At 36.8% G+C, this 14,700-nt stretch overlaps 1 pseudogene; it reads left to right on the plus strand.

Annotated features, from left to right (window-relative positions):
• Positions 1-605: 605 nt before the first annotated feature.
• On the plus strand, positions 606-9,864 carry LOC110711022 (annotated as a pseudogene).
• Positions 9,865-14,700: the final 4,836 nt, after the last annotated feature.

Raw genomic sequence — 14,700 nt, forward strand, 5'->3', positions numbered from 1 at the left:
CGCACACACTCCAAATTAGTACGATTGTATGATATTGTCTGTTTTGGACTTAGCCTAATTGGATTGTGCATTCACTTTTAAGGAATTCATCCCCCTTACTAAGCACCTCACCCGTTATGTTTTGCTGAAGGTTGATACGCACCTCTCGGGTGGAGCTTTGTACAGACAATCCTAGCCTCTCATCTTAAAAATGTTAGGAGATTGATTATATTCTAATTGACAATATGTTTGATGGAAAACTATGTACTCCATATTTATATTTAATTGTGTTAATGAATAATGTATGAGTGAATGTGTTTCAAAATTTAAATTTGTTTATTTTATTTTTGTACAAAAAATACGTACTGGTGTATTACTGTCTGATTTGTGGCCACTAACCTATAAGTTAACCATTGAAAGTAACAACCATAGATCTAAGACTCGGTAAATGGGACCAATGGATTATATACCATTGAATGAGGCAGAGAAATTGAATTTGAAAACTATCAGGACCACATACCACATTTTGTCTTTCTGTCATAATTCTTGTCTTCTGTGCAACTTGTTCTAATTTCCTTTTGGTTGGCTTATTGACTTGCAAGTCTTCGTTCATGTACTTATGTATGTCTTTTGCCGATTACTATACAACATTTCAGTTGACATGTCAGCATCCTGGAGACGACCCGTGACAGTCTGCTGGAAACTTCGTCAGAAACTTGGCAATAAAATTCTCAACTAGTGCACGTATATATTACACATGTCTAGCTTAGCTTGTTTATGTCGTTCAATCTACAATGAACTTGAATCCGTCGATCTCTAAGTTGTGGCTGTGGTTATGATTTTCGTTCTGTTGATTATCCGACATTCAAATTCTAGCTGCCAACAGAATTCAGAGGTAAATTCTGATGCTTATCTTCATTAATTTAAGTGTACTTTTAATAAACCTTAATTAATGGGTTTTCAACATTGTTGTTGAAACGTTTCTCACAGTGTGTAACAGAGATTTACTGTTGTTAAAGGCACATGATAACTTTGGTTTTTTAGTTCCCTTTCAGTGTATTTAAGATCAGATAGAGAACCATCAAGGGCGGAATTGTGACAGTCATACCAATCTCCCAAGACTTTATCAAGTAAGCAAGGTCGCCTCATAGTTAGTTTAACATGCTATGATACCTCTTGCACAACCTACATTTTCATTCTCTGCTCTTCTCTTAAGTTCTACTCTTGTCTCTAAAGAATGGTTACCTCGTTTATATTTGACACGTTTGCCTGTGCTAATTTTGCATCATCTGAATCATGAATATGTTTTGTAAAATTTATAGCTTTTCTTAAGTAGTGGAAGAATTGAAAAATTCTCATTAAATTAGTATCAATTCAATATTCCAAATGTAGCCAATTTTTAGATAAAGAGGAAGCTACATGTTTTGTGATCTCTTATAAAAACATTTTACCTATATTCTTAATTACTTATTATTACAAATTATAAAGCCTGATATCTTAAAATACTTATCACACAAATCTAATTTCCCAAATGTTTGCGTTTATACTTAGTATAAAATGAGGAATATAATATGAATAAAATTTTTAACTTTCACTACGTGAATAACAGATGAGGAACTTTTTTGTTCTCTACTCCCCCGTTTTTAAATAATTGTTCTATTTCTACTTTTTGCACTATTTATTTATCCTATCTTGACTAATGTTTGTGATTTACATAAGAATAAATAGTTTTGGGGTACTTGTTGGAATCGTTGCAATGAACAGATTATTTATTTTCAATTGTTAGAATTTATACTTATTAATTAAAGATATAATTGATCAAAAATTTGCATCGGCATACGTGCCCAGGAGAAATAGAACAAGTATTTAAAAACAAAAGGAGTATGATTTAATCTTTATATTAGGAAGGATTTAAAATTTATTGTTTCATAGCAAAATCCTTTGTTAGAATTAGACTTGGCAAGCTGGTCGGATACGGGTCATGTCAACAGATAATCAGGCTGGGTCGTTTTGGTTAACGGGTCGAGCCGAATCATTTCGAGTATCAGGTCAACTTAGGTCGGGTACAGTCAGATCTATCACTTTGGGTTCAGATCGGGTCAATTCCACTTCAGATATTGGTCAGGTCGGGTAGATTATTTGAGGTTTCAAGTCATAACGGCACTACTAGAAAACAGCCGTTTTTCGACAGATAAAATACGTCAGAATCATCTCAACTTTTTCTGAGGGATTTTCCGTTGGAAAAGCATATTCCGACGGAATTAGATCTGTCGTTTCCGAAAAAATTAATTTCGTCGGTATATACCTCTTCCCACGGTATAACCCGTCATAATCAAATACTTTTTCGACGGAATTATTCCGTCGTATAGTCTGTATTTTTCGAGGGAATAAATTTCCGTCGGAATCTTACGATGCATTTTTCCGTCGCAAAGTTCCGACAAATTTATTTTCCCTCGGAAAATATATGATTTCCGACGGAATTGTCCATCTGAAAATCCATCGCCATATTCCGACGGATAATACTACCAGAAATTCCATTGAAATTTCACCTGCTAATTTAACAAATTAATCGATTTTTTTTGGAATTACCACAATTCGAAACCTATACCTCCTGCACCTAATTCAAGATAAAATTAAATTAATGATTTAATTAAGAAAATAATTATATATATTTAGGCATAAAACATAATCCAAATTAAGTACATGTACATACTACATAAACAAAAGCTAAGCTATAGCCGGGGTACCCCGCCCTGCTCCGCCACTACCCGGGTCGTCCTTGGGGTCTCAACTCTGTGGTTGAATGGTGGAACATGTGTCGCTAGGGAAACGACGCTTAAACTCACCCCACTTCTCCTGGCTTCTCCGCTCTATTGCGGCCATTTGGGCTTGAAATCGGGCTTCCATCTCGACTTTCAATTCACTCCGGATTTCATTGCGAAGAGCCTGCACCCTATGCTCCATCTGATCCTGCATTTGAGAAATAACGGAAGGCATGTACTGCTGTGAAGACGTGGAAACTCGACCCATCCGATTGCCATAGTACAGCTCTGCACTTTGGCTAAGTCCCTTCACACGACCCTTCTTGTTGCTACCACCCACAGTCTCCCAGTACAACTCATTCAGACTCTTCCGAATCTCTTGAGTGCTTGCTTCTTCAACCTTCTTTTGGTAGGTCTCCTACTAGATATACATATGAAAAGGAGCAACTTATTAAGTTTAAGGAATCATTTTTAACAAAATAGAACCAAGTAAGGCCTAATTGACTTCTATTTTGCCCATTTTCTTTATTTCTTATCAAATGAACTACTCTTTTTTTGTCATACCATGTCAATATATAATAGGTAGGTGTATAGGGCTTGAAATCACAAAAAATGACCAATTACCTAAGTTTTAAGAACCATTTTCATCCAAATATGGCCTAAATGACTTCTACCTTGCCCATTTTCTTCATTTCTTACCAAATGAGCTCTTTCTTTCTCATAACATGGCAGCGGCGGTGAGACGCCGGTGGTTGCCAATGTGAAACTTCGCCCCCTTTTATCTTCCCTTTCTCTTTCTCTTTCCCTTTTCGTCCTTCTTTCTTTTCCCCCTATTCTTTTTGGTTCGACAAATGAGTAGATCTAAACTCGTTTTTTTATAATTAAAGACTTTCCGACGGAATTAAATTCTGTCGGAATTATAACGAGGGATATTCCGTCGGAATATTTCGACGGATTGAAATTCATCGCAAATTTCGAATTTTCCGACTGAATTTGAGGTCCGTCAGAAAATGGCCTTTTTCTAGTAGTTTAGGCCGGGTAAACGGGTTTGGTTCAAGATCAGGATTGTCAAGTCTAGTATAGAATACATAAGGTCTACAATGAAAATAAAGTTGACCTTCATATCTTGTACTCCCTCCGTCCTATAATACATGAGACGTTGGGCTTTTTTTTCACTATTCATGTATTAGGTTTGACCATAATTTTTTACTAACATATAAAAATTTACTTTATCATAAAATATGTTGTTAGATAGGTTTTAATATAAAGTTTCATAATATAATTTTCATTAATGTTTAATTATATAAAAATAAAGTCAAACTAATGCATTGACATGTGTGCAATGTTTGACCGTGTCATGTATTATGGGACAGGGGGAGTATTTTGATAATTTTTTGAGGCTGGCATATCTTGTATTTTGGCGCTAATCCACCCTGACATATTTTTTAATGTACCAATAGACACTTATTATTGTCATTCATGACAATAGTAATTATGGGCATGGACTTCCTCGGTGAAGACCACATGTAAACAAAAGAAATAACATATATACAAAGTACATTAATATATATTTATCATTGTAAGTGCCTTCAAAATGGTGGTAGAACTTGGATACGATTATATTACATTATCATAATTTAAAAGAAAAAAAAAATCAATGATCAAAATTTTAAAGATGATAGGCATAAAGTCATTAGCATAATAATTGTATTCTACAAAAGCAGCCTAGTTAGTACTTTTCCTTTTTGTTTTTTTTTTATTTGACAAATTCACCAATGCATAAATTTATATGGGAAGCCTCTAATTTTTTATCTGAGAACACTTCATATACATTATATATAATTTTGAAAATATATGATGAGATGAATCTAATAATATCTAAAGTGACTATATATATTTTTTTAACATACGTGGTATGAAACACAAACAGTAATCAAAATAGAATTTGTGAATTCGGTCAATACTCAATAGTTGATATATATCAGCTAAAAAGAAACGGAGGAAATACACGTATTGCTTACTTATATACTGCTTCATGTGCATTCAGGTGAATCTATTAACTACAAATACAGCTAGAAATTTCAGTCGAAACCGAACAAGAATGGCGGATATATACAGTACAGTTCAATTCACTATCCAAATATTGCAACCTTATATTGAAAAAGAAGTGTCCTTAATACGTGGTTTGCAAGACAAAGAAAAATATATCCGCGATGAGCTGAATATTATGCTAGCATTGCTAAGGGACACGGATAAGAGAGCCAAGGAAAATGAGAGTGTAAAAGAATGGATAAAACAAATGAGAACATTGGCTCATGACATAGAAGATGTCACTGAAGCATATAAGCTTTTCCAAAAAGAAAATGCATTTGGTAAGGTGAAGCAGTGTCTGTCACTGAAAGTACGAGACATTGCCTCTACCATTGAGTCATTGCGCGAAAGGGCAAAAGAACTCGACAGGAGAAAAGACTCCTGCTCCCTCAGGAATAATGGTGATAGTGTTGTTCAGCAGGAGCATGACTGCAGCCAAATCCAAGGAACATTTTCTGTATGCTTAGCCCAGGAATCTGAATTAGTGGGTGCTGAAACCGCCGAACAAGATTTAATCAAAAAGCTAGGTTTACAGGAGCTTGATGAGGATTCGAGGCTATCTCGAATGATAGCTGTGATTGGTAAGGGAGGGCTCGGAAAGACATCAGTTGTTTGGAGTGTTTATAATGATGGAAATGTGAAAGACTACTTCCCTATCCGTGCATGGGTTCATGTAGTCCGACCATACAACCTTGTTGTTGTACTAAAAAGCATAATCAAGCAATTCTATAAGGCAGCTGGTGAACTCCATGTGAAGAAGGACCGGATTGACTCCATGGATGTGATGTCCTTAGAGAATCTTGTAAGAAGCTATTTGGATAAGAGGTATCATATATCCTTAAATTCATTAATGTTTTATTAGCTACTACTTTACATTATCTGCCCTAACAAAATAGGAATAGGTACGAAACTGCCACAGTGAGAAACAAAAACGTATCTCACAGTGAGTAATGGGGGCGCCCTCACTGTTAAATGGTTGTGACCAAAATCTCAACGCGTCAATATAAACTTAATTATCAAGCATGCATGTCTTTTATACTTTTAGTATATATATATAATAATGCCAGATTTTAGTTTAGTACGTACTATTTAGAATTGCGTTTTTTATGCAAGAACTTTGCTTAAAACGTAATAAAACTAAACTTGTACTGAGCCAAATGAAAATTGCATTTTTCAATTTTTTTTTTCTTCTTCTATATTTTAAGATTGATTTTTAATTTGTCCAACCCTTAGGTACATGGCCGCTGTTAATCCTTTCAAAAAAAAAAAAAAAAAGATACATGGTTGTTATTGATGACGTTCAAGATCTTGATGGGGACAGAAAGCTGGCAAATTACATCAAAAGGTTGTTACCAACTGATAATAACAAAGGTAGCAAAATAATAATGACCACACGTTACGAGTCTGTGGCTCGTACTTGGCTTGATGGCTCTGATCATGGTTTATACAAACTCGAGCCTTTAGAACCAGCAAAGGCGTGGGAGTTGTTCTGCAAGAAGGCATTTCATAGACATAGAGGAAAGTGTCCCTCATCGTTGCACGATGTGGCTCGTGACATTGTCAATAGATGTGAAGGAGTGCCACTCATTGTTTTAGAAATGGGGCGTTTTTTGTCCATCAAGCCATATGACCGGCATGAGTGGATAAAAGTACAACAAAACCTCGGGTTTTTCCTGCAAAACGATCTCACGGGACTTCACAACATCCTGAATCACAGTTATCACAGTTTGCTCAGTCACCTGAAGCCTTGTGTCCTGTACTTTGGTTTGTTTCCGAAAGGCTATACTGTTGATCGGATGCGACTTATTAGATTATGGATAGCTGAAGGTTTTATTATAAAACAGTCTAGCAGCAACTTGACACTCGAAGAAGTCGCTGAAGAATACATTGATCATCTTATTCATATGAGCTTAGTTGAAGTCGAGTATGCAGATGCTACAGGAAAACCCAAGACACTACGAGTCCATGAGTTTCTGCATGAGATAATCCTTTCTAAGGTGAAGGAACTGGATTTTTGTCACACTCTTCCAGAAAGTAATACCAACATTATTGATTTAAGAGTAGTGCCTCGACGCTTGTCCATCAACGTAAATCCAGCAAAGGAGATTATTATTGGAAGCAAGTCGAACACCCGGTCCATCCTGCTAATTACAGATAATTCAAGTCCACCAGTGAAGCTATGGCCCAAGGTGTTAACTAAAGCATTGAACAACAATCGCCAGCTGAAAGTTCTTGATCTATGTAATGCTCCCATAGATGAATTTCCAAAGGAAGTGGGAAAGTTACTTAACTTGCAGTATTTAAGCCTAAGAAATACACGAGTTAAGATGATTCCAAGCTCTATTGGTAAGCTTCAAGATCTCCAAACATTGGATTTGAAACAAACTCCCATTCGTGAGCTTCCTGCTGAAATCAACGAGCTCCACAAGCTACGTCATCTTCTCACATATTGCTACGAGTATGATCCTGCTTTTAGTCGTCACACGGGGAAAATAACAGGAGTGAAGATACCAAATGGGGCATTGGAGAAATTTGAGGGGCTACAGAAGCTGGCATTTGTTGATGTGGAACATACAAGTACGGTAATCAAGGAGCTAAGAAATTTGAGGCAGTTGAGAAAGTTGGGAATCGTGGGGCTTAAATTGGAACATGGGGAAGATCTTTGTGCTGCAATTGCAGAGATGAAATGCCTTCATTCATTCAGTGTATATTCAGAAAATAAGACTGAAGGGATGGATTTAGAGCATCTCCATCAGTCTCTACCCTCAACACTTAAACGTCTCTATTTGAATGGACGGCTGAAGAATGGACCGCTGAAGTGGTGTTTCAATGGCTGGATCTCAAAGCTCCATAGTCTAGTGAAACTCCGCCTGAGGTGGTCATCTTTGGAAGATGACCCTCTTGATATCCTTGGGAAATTGCCAAATCTAGTGGAACTTCAACTGTTAGAAGCATATAACGGTGACATCTTGGAATTTAAAGATGGAGGGTTCAAGAAGCTTAATACACTGAATCTTCTTGATCTGCGTAACCTCAAGTCCCTGTCTATCTGCAAAGGTGCTCTGCCTCTCCTTCAGCTAATGGCTATCGGTAAAAGCCCGAAACTGGAGGTGCCATTGGGAATAGAGCATCTCTCGAGGCTCGAAACACTCAATCTATTTGATATGCCACTTGATTTTGCTCATAGCCTTCAACAACCCGATGGAATATATCATTCCGTAGTTAGGCATGTGCCTAATGTCTGGCTTCAGCAGATCAACAACCAAGGAATATGGTATCCTACGGCCCTCTAATGTTCAAGTCATGAAAAAGCAGAATGCAGGTACTAAAACCAAATTCTATTTAGCAAATAACTTGCATTGAAACTTTTTATGCAACTTAGTTGATTGTTTATAAAATCCCATATACCACGTAAATAATGATTTAACTAATGCTTACAAATGATTTATACTGTAGTTCACTCACCATTCCACCATCTATTGCATCTTTTCACTTACACATACTGCAAGAACTGTACGGTTGCATTTTGTGCGTTGGATATACATCCTTTATTTTTTGTAGGCATTAGCTAAACTTGTGTGCTTCCATTAGTCTGCAGCCCCTGCCTTTCTTGCCGTGTTATGTACGTGTGTCAGTGGGGAGCATAAGCACTAGTTATTAGTGCTCCCCAAGTGGTTTGGATACAGAAGAGAAACAACAATTTTGGGAGGATTTAGATGAGGTGGTACAGGATGTCCACCATTCAGAGAAATTATATATTGGAGGTGATTTAAATGGGCACATTAGGGCGAGCCGAGATGGCTATGAGAGTGTCCATGGAGGCTTTGGGTATGGGCAGAGGGACGCAGGTGGTGAAACTATTATGGATTTTGTCTAATCATATGATTTAATTTTGGCTAATACTTGTGTAATACCCCGTATTTTTATACGTATTTTAACTTAAATAAGTATTTATTAAAGTATTTAAATAATTCGAAATGAATTATTTATTGTGTTTCATTAATTTAAAAAGAATTATTTTAATTAAAAGTTTATTATTTAATTATTTAACAATCTTGAAAATATTTTATTTCATAATTTGAAAACTTTGGGACACATTATTTTATAAAAGGAAATTTTAAAGTTAACGAGTTTTAAGAAAAGTCAAAATACTAATTTGAATAGAAAAGGGATCACTAAGGGTAGTAAAGGAATTTTAAGTAGGAGGGTCATTGAGAGGGGATATAAATACCCATCATATGAGCAAAAATCAAACTTTGCCCAAGGTGGAAAATACCCCAAGGTAAACTCTCTCTCTCTCCTCTTATTTTCTTTTCCCCTTAATTTTTTCACTTTCCCTTTATTTTTATTTTGTTACATCACCACCCACACACCACCACACGCCGTTGGCCACCGCCGCAGCCACCAACAAACACCGACGACAGCAGTGGCACCACTAGCAGGCGCGCGGCAACAGCCCATCTGTGGTGTCGGGTTGTTGGTGTTCGAACAAAAAAAACAAAAAAAAAAAATCTTCCTTTTTGATATTAATTCAATCCACCCTTGATCTAATTATTGTTTTTGGGTTTTGTAATGATTTTTTATGATGTTTGATAATAAGTATTTTGTATATAAATTTTCATGTTTGGTTTTGAATTAAAAAGCCCCAAATTATAAACCCTAGGTTTCTAAGTTTATGTATATTGATGGAAATTGTTTATGGGTGATTTAAATTATTGAAATAAGTGTTTTAAAACACAATTACAGCAATCTTAGAAGATTTAAGAAAGCTGGAATTTTTATATATAAGCTATAATTATGTTTAATTTCTTAAAAGGATTTTTAATTACCCATTAATTGGGAATAAAAAGTAAGGGTTTTAAATTAAGTTTTAGCTTGTTTTAGAGGGTTTATGAGTGATTTAAAGAGTGTATATATTGCTGGAAATTTGTGTGGAAATAGGTATTAATGCCTCTTTGTAATTTTGGTTTGTAGGAGGTTTCCAAGTGTGTGATTTTATTTAGTCGTGGCGATTTTGAGATCGTATTCAAGGTACGTTCGCGTACTTGGTAATTCTTTGAATATGTAGAAGTATGCTAGGCTTTGTTTAATTAATTCCAAGTAGTATCATGATAGGTGATGGTTGAAAAATTGCTGATTGGATTGATGTTGGTAAATGATTTGTAATGTATGAATTATTTATGATGAATTGGTGATTGAAATTAATTATGTTGGCATGTTGATTATGAACCACACTTTTATTATTGGCATGTTAGAGAGCATGTTTAATTAAACTAAATGTTTAATTTGGTTTGGAATATAAAAAAGAAATTTTATTATGGTTCATATAATTTTTAATGATGCTATAAGCATGAGAAAAGAGTTGTTTAAGTGTCTATGTACACGAGGATTAAACTATATTTTGGTGCCTAAGTGCACTTAAGGTGTTCTAAACACTGAGGGATAGAATTTGTGGTGTTTTATGTGCTTAAGGTGTTACTTAACACCGAGGTAGTTTAAAAATGATTCAACATTAAATTTATGTGGTCACTAATTATTCAAGAATTAAATGAATATGTTTGATTACTTGAATGAATTATAATGTTTGATTGTGTTATGATTTGAGAGTCATCATCACCAAGTATAATAATATATAAAGCAACGTAAAGTGAAAGAGATTACGCACCAAAACTCTTGGAACGTATATACCTTGAGTATGAACATATGGGGGGGAGTTATGTGACTTTATATTTGACCATAACTTCTACTGGGAGTACAGGACGCTGTATATTCTTTTTTATTATGCGCAGGAATTCTGCCACTTACGAGTGGTTCTTTTATACTGGCACGGTTAACTCCCGTGTTAGTACCCTTTTATTGGGGCAGGTTAGGGGAAAACCCGTTCAATGCGTAATTATATTAAATGGGCATTGGTACTTGTCTAATTAAGTGTTGTATGTCTTGTATGCTTGTTTACAGGTGCAACAAGGTAAGTTGTGTGAAGATAGGATGAAAGATGATAGTGTAATTTTATTATGCTTACGTTCTCAGCATTGCTGATTGTGTATTGTATGTTTGTTTGGCCTTGTCTTGACCTTGGCCCTACGACGACCCATTTCTAATGGCGAATAGTGGGGACAAGTAGAGAGAAGTTTTTCAGGTGATGAAGCATTTTCATGATGGGCATGAGTGAACAGCGAATCATGCTTAGTTTCCATAGGAATACGATGTGTTTTATTTGCTTTGAATATTATTTATTTTATTATACTCATGAGACTAATGCAAAGGTTTTCAGTATTGTTTGGTTTTAAGGGCCTACAATGGTTCCAAGTTGTAGTTTGATTTTGTTTGACTTTGTTTGATTTTGTTTGACTTTTCTTGCGTTTGGTTTGACTTTTAAGTTGACTTATTTTGAATGGTTTTAAAGAAAGTCTTCCACTGTGTGCCTTTGATATTTGCTTTAGCCGTTTTCACGGTGGCGGTAATATCTTAGATTTTCCTATTTCGTATTTTAAAAAGGACAAAACAGGTATTCTAAAGGAAAGGAATTTCTAAGGTGTTACAACTTGGTTTAAGAAGTGAGATTCACACTTGATAACTTTTTGGAGTGGAGCAGATGCAACACAAATAGACTTCCTGCTCACAAGGAGCACAGATAGACAGAGTTGCCTAAACTGCAAGGTCATCCCAAGAGAGAGTGTGGTCACCTGACACCGGCTTTTGGTAATGACTATCCGTTTGAAAGAGAAGGCGAAGAAAAAAGGAAGACAAGAGGAGCCAATGATAAGATGGTGGACTCTAAGGGATGCAAAGGCTAAGGTTTTTACAGAAAAGGTTATTAAGGAGGAGGATTGGGATGGATAGGTGGATCCTGACATGACTTGGTTACGAATGAAGAACTGTTTCCTGATAGTGGCCAAAGAGGTCTTAGGGGAATCAAGGGGAAGAGCTTCGATACAGAGAGATACTTCGTGGTGGAATGAAGAGGTGAAAGCAGTAATTGATAGGCCGTCGTCTAGCCTACCAAAATAATAAATCCTATCTTGGTCTCACTAACTAATAACAAAGGTAAGAAAGGGTCGAACCCAAGAGAGGCGTTGAATCAACTACCGAGTACTACTGTTTAAATAAGCTAAATGAAGTCGAAGTTGGTTTGGTCTTGAGTAACTTCTACTAGTTCGATTCAACTAGAGCTAAGAGGAGATTAACAATATTTAGAGGAATCTAAGGTTCGGGTTATACCACTCAACTTTATCACAAATCATGATTAGCATGCAACAATCAAGGTAAATTAAGGGGATAAATTAGGGGAAGTCATCTAAGGCACCAACTACTCTCTCAAGCTAGAGAGATTACTTGAATCATGAATACAACCTACTCTCGTGGTTACAAGGCATAAAACAAGTGTTAAAGCATAATCACGATGACATAAACATTCCCTTGACCGGAAAGTCCTATTTCTCATGGCATTTCAAGTTAATTAAGCATAAGGGAGCTAACTCAAGTTCATCTATCGATCCTTCGTTGAGAAAGCTTGGATAAATAGTTCTAGCAATGGACATATACAAGAACTAAGCAATTAAACCACTTAAGCTCAACTAATCAACACCCAATAATTACCCAATTATTACATGTAACAAGAAATTAGTGACTACATTGAGGGTTTTACCCAAACCCTAGAAATAATACTACTTACAATCCATGGAGATTAAAGCAATTAAAGATTTCAAGCAATTCATGAACAAGTTCAAACTAAGGATTAAGCTAAATAATTAACAATCTAAGCATGCAAGCATTAAGAAAGTAATTAACAACAAAGTAGAGAGAAATAGAAAGAAGGGTAAGAAATAGTTACTATGAAGCTTCAAAGTGAGCAACAATGGTGGAACTTGTCTTCTACAATGATTGAAGTTGAATATTTCCAAGCTAATAATTAGTGTTTCGGTTAGAAAACAATGGACCTTCTGCAGGTCCTTCGGATGAGTGGAGATGAAGCCCAATTCGAGTGATGACCGAATTGAGGATTTCCTGCACAGATGAACACACGTAAACTGGCCTCGGGGGTTGTGCCGAGGAAGGTCTCTCCGATGCCGAAGTCAATACGGATGTAAGGTAGTGAGAGAAGATCTATGCAAGATAATTTGTTGCTTGAGGCAATTTGTGTGAATGACTGTAATTATGCAAAAATATGAGTTTTTATACCTTGTTCCAATGGAGTGGATTGATCTTGAGTAGTCAAATGGGCTGCCATATGACTAGGCCGTGCTTTACTTGACTTGGCTTTAGAGTATGAGGGTTGAACCTTGCCTATTGGGCTTTAGTTATTTTCATTTGTGGACTGGGCCCAAATATAAGTTATTTGGACCCCAAACAATTAGAATCTAACAAATGATTTGAGAATTTAATAATTTAGGATTGCAAAACTAAGAGAAAGCTCTAAAAACATTGATGATCCATACAAATGAACTCAAAAGGGGTATTTATAAGACCCCCAAATAAAAAGGATGGAGAAAACAAGAATCGGGCTCGACTGCAGGTCGGCACGGACGTGCCAGGTTAGACACGGACGTGCCGCCCTATGCACAGTCGTGCAGGGCAGGATAGAAGCTACTGTTTGGGCTTGAAATCCTGCACAGACATGCTAGTTATGGCACGGACGTGCAGCCTCTTCTGCACGGTCGTGCCAACTTAAGCATGGCCGTGCGGACCTTGACAGAAGGTTCTGACTTTCTGGAGCATTTCTGCACGGACATGCTAGGTATCTTGCATGGGCGTGCCTAAACTTGCACGGGCGTGCAGGGCAAGGCAGAAGCTCTTATGTTGCTGGAGCACTCCTGCACAAACGTGCAAGACTTGGCACGGCCGTGCAGGCTCTTCTAAGCCTTTTTCTCCATCTTTTCTTCTATATTACTCCTTTCCTTGGCTTCATTCTACCATCTTCTTGCTTCTAACCTCGGTTTAAAGTCCACACGCTTCATTTGGTCGTCTTTGGACCTAAAATCTCAACAAAAACACTAACAACCCGTGAAGCATAGGATACACAAAAATTGCATAACAATAGAGTAAAAGTGAACCAAAACACAAATTTATCAAGTAAACTAGGTTCAAAAACACCCTAAAATCATATTTAATAGCAAGTTATCAGTAATTAAGCAAAAAAGGGAATGCTATCTAGCCTTGGGAAAACGTAAAAGTGACGAAACCTTTGCAACGTATAAAGAGGCCAAGAGTAAGGCAAAGGCAGCTGTTCGCCAAGCAAAAGAAAAGGCTTATCAGGAGGTTTATGAAAAGCTTGACTCCAAGGAGGGAGGAAAGATCATTTATAAGATGGCAAAGAGAATACAAGAGACAAGGAAGGATATTGGCATGGTGAAGTGTGTCAAAGATAAGAACCAAATGGTTCTAGTACAAGAGGAGGACATCAGATCAAGGACAGGTGGAAGGGGTACTTCGATGAATTGTTTAATGGAAGTAATGGAGTTGTAACAGGAGATACCTCCGTGAGTGATGAAGAGATCAACATGGAGTATGTGCGGAGGATTAGGAGAGTAGAGGTGGAGATTGCACTGAAGAAGATGAAGCTTAAGAAGGCGGTTGGCCCTGATGGTGTACCGATAGAGGTGTGGAGGTGTTTGGGTAAGATTGGTATTGATTGGTTAACAGACCATTTCGACAAGATATGGAAGGCTACAAGGATCCCGCAAGATTGGAGGAAGAGCACCTTGGTCTCGACTATCAAGGATAAAGCTTATGAGCCACAATATGAAGTTGTGGGAAAGGGTGATTGAACATAGGTTGAGGGCATGCACAAGCATTTTGGATAACCAATTTGGTTTTATGCCTGGGAGATCAACTGTGGAAGAAATCCATTTGATAATTAAGACAAATG

Source organism: Chenopodium quinoa, unplaced genomic scaffold, assembly GCF_001683475.1.
Source record: "Chenopodium quinoa cultivar QQ74 unplaced genomic scaffold, ASM168347v1, whole genome shotgun sequence".
In the NCBI taxonomy this organism is placed as follows: Eukaryota; Viridiplantae; Streptophyta; class Magnoliopsida; order Caryophyllales; family Amaranthaceae; genus Chenopodium; species Chenopodium quinoa.